At 38.1% G+C, this 5,737-nt stretch overlaps 1 non-coding gene across 1 annotated transcript; it reads left to right on the top strand.

The window, feature by feature from the left end:
* Positions 1 to 4,680: 4,680 nt before the first annotated feature.
* On the top strand, positions 4,681 to 4,799 carry LOC112474840. The gene has a single exon (XR_003044544.1). It is a non-coding gene; the product is annotated as a 5S ribosomal RNA (ribosomal RNA).
* The last annotated feature ends 938 nt before the right edge of the window (positions 4,800 to 5,737 follow it).

Raw genomic sequence — 5,737 nt, 5'->3', positions numbered from 1 at the left:
TTGGGTTTTCTGCTGAAGTGCCGCCGCAGTCCCTAGACAAGGAAAAGAAGATACAAACTTATTATTTAAATCATATATCTATTAATTTCTATTATTGATTTGTCTATTAAGTGAGTAAAAGGAAACAGGTTTGGTTAATATATTTCTTAAAAAGTAAAAAACAAAGACCGTTGGCCTAAAGTCCCCTCCTTCTTCCCGACTCTAAGGGCCCTGTCTGACTAAACACCATTTCTGCTAACAATGGGCTGATGACCCTTATCAATAGCCAGAGGATCTGAGTAGCCAAGGCAATTATCAGGCTTTGAGGGAGAGGGCCTTTTTTCCAAAGAAAGGAGGAAAGAAAACTAGGTTTACTAAAAAGATTAACTCTGCAGGAGATGTCTCATTTCATTTCCTGCTAAAAGATTAAAAATTGTACAAGTGATGTCCCGTCTCATCTGGACTGCTTCTTCCGTATTTCTTTGTACGTGAGGAAAAGCCCTACACATTTCACCCATTGTAATTTTGACAGTTTGAGCCAAACACAATCCCTAACTGATACATTCATCTCCATAGGTGAGGAATCCAGGCCCATTTACCTAGCCAAAGTCACACAGCTGATGTGAAGCAGAGCCATGGTTCAAATCCACATCTGTTACCCAGGAGATCGCTCTCTTGCTACTTCTTTGTCTTTTGCCTTCCTCAAATGAGTCCTGGAACTTTGGACATTTTCTTACAGCTCAAGTTCCTAAAGACAATTGCATTCACAATGTTAAATGACAGATTATTCTTTGTCTGACTTAATGACAGAAGTGAGTTCACAAATATTTTGCCACTGCTGGATGGATGATCAGAGCAAGTTCAGAGCAAGCTTCATAAAGAAAAGGGCATTTGTGCTGGGCTGTGTAAGGTATCAGGGATTTCAGCAACTGAGATCATGGAAGGAAGTGCATTGTAAGCAAAGAGAATTCTTTGAGCAAAAGCACCGAGAAAGCCAACTCCGATTTGGCAGGGCAAAGTGTATGTGACAGGCTGTATTTACTTTTTTTAAGAATTTTTTTCTTTTTTAATAAGGTAACATTCTATTTATTTTGGAAGATTTTTCCTGTCAATGGGAAAATCTTTTTTTAGTACAATATCAAAAACTCAGTGCTACTTAGAAGCAAAGAAAATAAATATGAAAATAGGCAATAGAAACAGTCCTAATGAATTAGATTTCCTGATTTTCTCTCTTAATTTGTTACAAAACAATATTAGTCTATCACAATAATGCACTCCAATAATACACACTTGTAGATTTCACTGTATTTGTGTTGAAAATATTTATATATTATGTTCCTGAACAGTCTTGAACATGAGTTAAATTCCCATTTAACATTAAGTTACTCTTTTTATTTTAACCAATCATAATAACTGGCCATGGTTAATTTATTTCTTTCTTTTACAATTGTATTTCAGTTAAACTCTATACACCTTATTTTTACCTTTCTATAATAGAACATATCATAGAAACATCTGATGTAAGATTTTTAGAAAGGTATGATATCCTTTAGAATAGCACAAAGTGTTTTTCTGGTGGTCATATATGACTTCAGCATCATTAGGTAGTTGGAAGTAGTGACAGTTTAAATGTTTTAAAGATATTAATTATAATTTCCCTTATCAGCTATGCTACTGTGCTAAAACTCTTATGGGATCTATCAAATGCCATTACATTTTTGTAAATAGATACAGCATATAACTTCAGTGGCCCTAAGAATACTGGATATAGTTGCCTGGGGTCTGGTACAACTTCTTTTAAAGTTGTTTTTTGTTTGTTTGTTTGTTTTTTAACTCTAGTTTGGTGCTTCTCCATCAATCAACCACTTCCTTTAATAATGGCATCTGTAAACGTGCTGACAATCTATTGTCATCCCAGGATGTGCCTTGATATTCCATACATGAGTGTTTTTTCAACATGATTTACTATTCAAAAGAAAAAGTGGAAATATTCAGTGATAGATCAAGGAGGCATAACTTTATTTATGATGCTGGTTTCCAAGGAATATATTGAGATTTATAACTAACTTCCTAGGGACTTACCTCTTAAACTATTTGCACTTATTCAGGCCTATCACTCTGAAGTAAGATGTTGAAGTGTTTTCAGTTAGCTTAGCTTCTACATTGCTACACATTTTCAGACTCTTTATTATGGCAAATATTTAGTGTGCCTATCTTGCAATATCACAGATGAAAGTTTGTTATATAAACGTAGCTATATTTACTTTTAAAAACTTATTTATATACTAAATATTTCCAAAATATTTTTGAAGTGGCATACAGTGAAAAATGGAGATGCAACAAAACCACACACAAAAAAATAAGATTAAAAAGAGTGCTAAATAATTTATCTGCCAGGAGATACTAATTCCAGATAATCTAAACTAATGAAACCTGCAGCTGAGTGCAAAACTGAATTTTGAACTTGCCGTGAGCCAAGTACATAAAACAAACACAAAAATATGATATACTACATTATACTCACTGTGAATAAATGGAAGCAGTTTGCCAGGAGTTCAGTTTGAAAACATTTATTGAGTATCAGTTACATTGCAGGTTGTTTTTAAACTATGTGCAGAATTATAAGCCTGGGAATGTTGTTCAGTGCAGATGGACCCTGGGTTCCAGCAGTGATACTAAGTGGACACCAAAAGTTGAGAACCAAACTACATGATGGGCATTTTTTTAATCTTACTAAATCTTGCTAAATCCTCTCTACATATCCTCAAGAACAGGATTATTAATATTCTCATTTTCTAAATAGGGAAACTAAGATGTTGAGAGGGTAGATTACATGGCCAATGACACAGAGCTGGTAAGTGATAGCGTTGAAAATCAGTCTCAGAACTGTTTGATGCCATAACTCACGCTCTTTCAATTACTATACAGACATTTCCTAAAGTAATGGTAACAAACCCTTTTCTTAAACAAAATCATCGAATAGGCCCATCTACAGAACATTTGGGAGCAGGCTGGGGTAGGATCCTCACTGATGTTCCCTGGCTTCATTTCTCAAGGTCCCTCTCTCCATGAGTAGCAAGTTCCCAGAGACCCCAGCTTGAAGGCCCTAGGGATGCATGAAGCTAAGTTTGGAACCATGATGCTGAATAATATCTCCAAATCCAGGTTCTCCTGGCTCTGAGAGCCAAGGTGATACCAAGCAAGTCATCACAGAAGGAAGGATCATAGATAATGTGATGGGTTACTCTTCAGAACCAGTTTAATCAGCAGTGCAAATTCCTTCCTCTTCACAGGGCCATTCTTTCTCTGATACTCGTAAAAGCCAAGGGCATAATGCTAACTTACAGATCTCTGGAAGCATTTATTTGGAGGCCTAAAGTTATGATATACTTCTCAAGTGATCTGACTCAATATGGGGCCAAGCTGAGTGCATGATGAGTATGTTCTAGAATCTATCAATTTTTTCTGTGGATATGGATTTTTTTCAGAATACAAAAAGTAAAAATTCAAAATTAGAATCACTAGGAAGATACAGAAGAAAGGATTCTGTAGTTGATCTCAAGTAATTCCATATGCTAAAGATTCCAGGCTTATACAAAGCAAGGTTGACATTTTGTGGTAAAAATCAGAGTATCTGACTTGTCTTCTAGCTGTATCACAGGTCTAGATGCCTTCGCATGTCTCAATTGGTTTTCCAAAGTTCTGAGCCACAGTACCTGAAAGGATAGACTGGGCCTGGCCATTGTGAGTCTGAGAGTTGACAGTTATACTCCTCTACCATAAGACTTGTGTCAGTTATACTCCTCTACCATAAGACTCTAGTACATTTTGTTTTCAGTTGGATTAGTACGTTCCCAGATAAATGGGATTATACTCAGCCCCTGGTTCATAGATGAGGCCGTGACCTTCATTTTTCCTCATAGAAGTAAGAAGTCAGATCCCTTATTTTAAAATCCTTCAGGAAGCCACATAGCTGTAGGCATAAATTGGGAGTTTAAAAGACCTGCCCCATCCTCACAGGAGAAGAGTGCTTTTAATCATGTATGTATAGGAGTTCAGCTGCACAAACCAAAGTAAGGAATCACAAATACTTGAGTATTCTTAGATTCCAGCCTGTAACACTGTCCCCAGGAGCACAAGCTCTCAGGCGGGGCTGGAGGAGGAGGTGGGTGCGGGCCGGGCCGGGGGGTGGAGGGAGAGGAGGAAGGAAGGGGATGAATAGCTATTTGCTGTTCATGAAGAACAGCCAATTACACAAGAATTGTGTTTGTCAGAGACCGTAGGGCTTTAATTCTGAGATCTCCTGAATCACCAAGACTGGTCATTTTTGATGTGGAGACTCTCAAGTCTTTTTAGACATTAAGTGTCACTGTAAGGAGAAATACCAGATGGGATATTAGGAGGAATATTTGAGTATACAATCCAGGACAGAGATACTATGTAGGGGGGCATCAAAATAGTCTAAAGGAAAATAATAAGGAATTGAATTACAGTCATGGAATAAAAACAAAGGCGAGAAAGATAAACTAGAGATATTAGTGGATTTGACATTAGAAGGAATCTTAGCGGAGAGGAATCTGAAAAATTCACAGGACTCCTGATACTTATACCAATTGAGGTAAATAAGTCATGATAATTCGACAGAATAACAGGTTTTATGAACATATATATTTGTACTATTATCTATGAGCATAAATTTATGTCTACGGCCATCCCACCCTGAATAAAGCCAATCCCGTCTGATCTCGGAAGCTAAGCAGGGTCGGGCCTGGTTAGTACTTGGATGGGAGACCACCTAGGAAGACCAGGTGCTGTAGGCATAAAAATTAAAAAATAAGGGATTGCAAGCTGACAAGGTCCTTGCAATCTGTGAGGTCAACCAAGGGTTGCCTCACCTAAAAAAATGAAAAAATAAAAAAAATGTATAAATGACCAACACATTCAATAATAAGGAAATGGGTAAATAAGCTATGATGAGAACGAAGAGTATCATTTCATGATCTGACTACACACTTTGATCTAGAAAACAAAAATTCCATCCTAAAACCTAAGGTCCATCCCCTTCCTGAGTTCACATGATTATCTTCTCTTCTCTAGTGTTGAAGTCAGGGTTGCTAGACCTGGCAGGGTTTCCAGGAATCTGGAAAGGATGTGAGTGAGAGTGACGTGTGATTTGCCTATGGCTAGAGAGTTCAGACCAAGAGTGATCTGAAAGGCTAGTCCAGTAGAACATCCAATCCAAAACATCACCGTAGGGAGGCCAGGGCCTGAGGATGTCAGGTCACCTGAACTCAGAGGGAGAGTGGGAGGCAGACCCTGAAGAGAGCCACTAAAGAGTTTTTGTGGAAGGTCTGTGGGTGAGGAGGGCAAAGTTAAGGACTCGAACTGGTATGAATAGTCACAGTTTCTCCACCGGGGGAATGGGATAGGGAATTCACTAGGTACTCCCATGCTTTTCTTGTTCTTCTGTGCAATCTATTTGCAAGGAGCACAACTACAACAGCTGAGCTGCAGGATAAGCATTATGCTGAAGACAGAATAACTTTATCTCAACACTGTGCCAACCCCAGAGACTCTTCTTTCCGTGGCACTAAAAGAAAGATATTAGCAAGGACCAGATAAGGAGTCCTTTATGTAACCATACTTTTTTTATACCCTGTTCCAGCCAATGAGCATGTGCAAAGAATACATTTAGCAACAAATAAGGACTTCCAGGATGGTGCCGTGCCTGCCAAGAGTGCTGTGGTATAATCTTTGT

The sequence above is a fragment of the Pteropus alecto genome, unplaced genomic scaffold, assembly GCF_000325575.1.
Source record: "Pteropus alecto unplaced genomic scaffold, ASM32557v1 scaffold7, whole genome shotgun sequence".
In the NCBI taxonomy this organism is placed as follows: domain Eukaryota; kingdom Metazoa; phylum Chordata; class Mammalia; order Chiroptera; family Pteropodidae; genus Pteropus; species Pteropus alecto.
The sequence above is the reverse complement of the archived record's forward strand: the minus strand, read 5'-3'. Positions and strand labels throughout refer to the sequence as shown.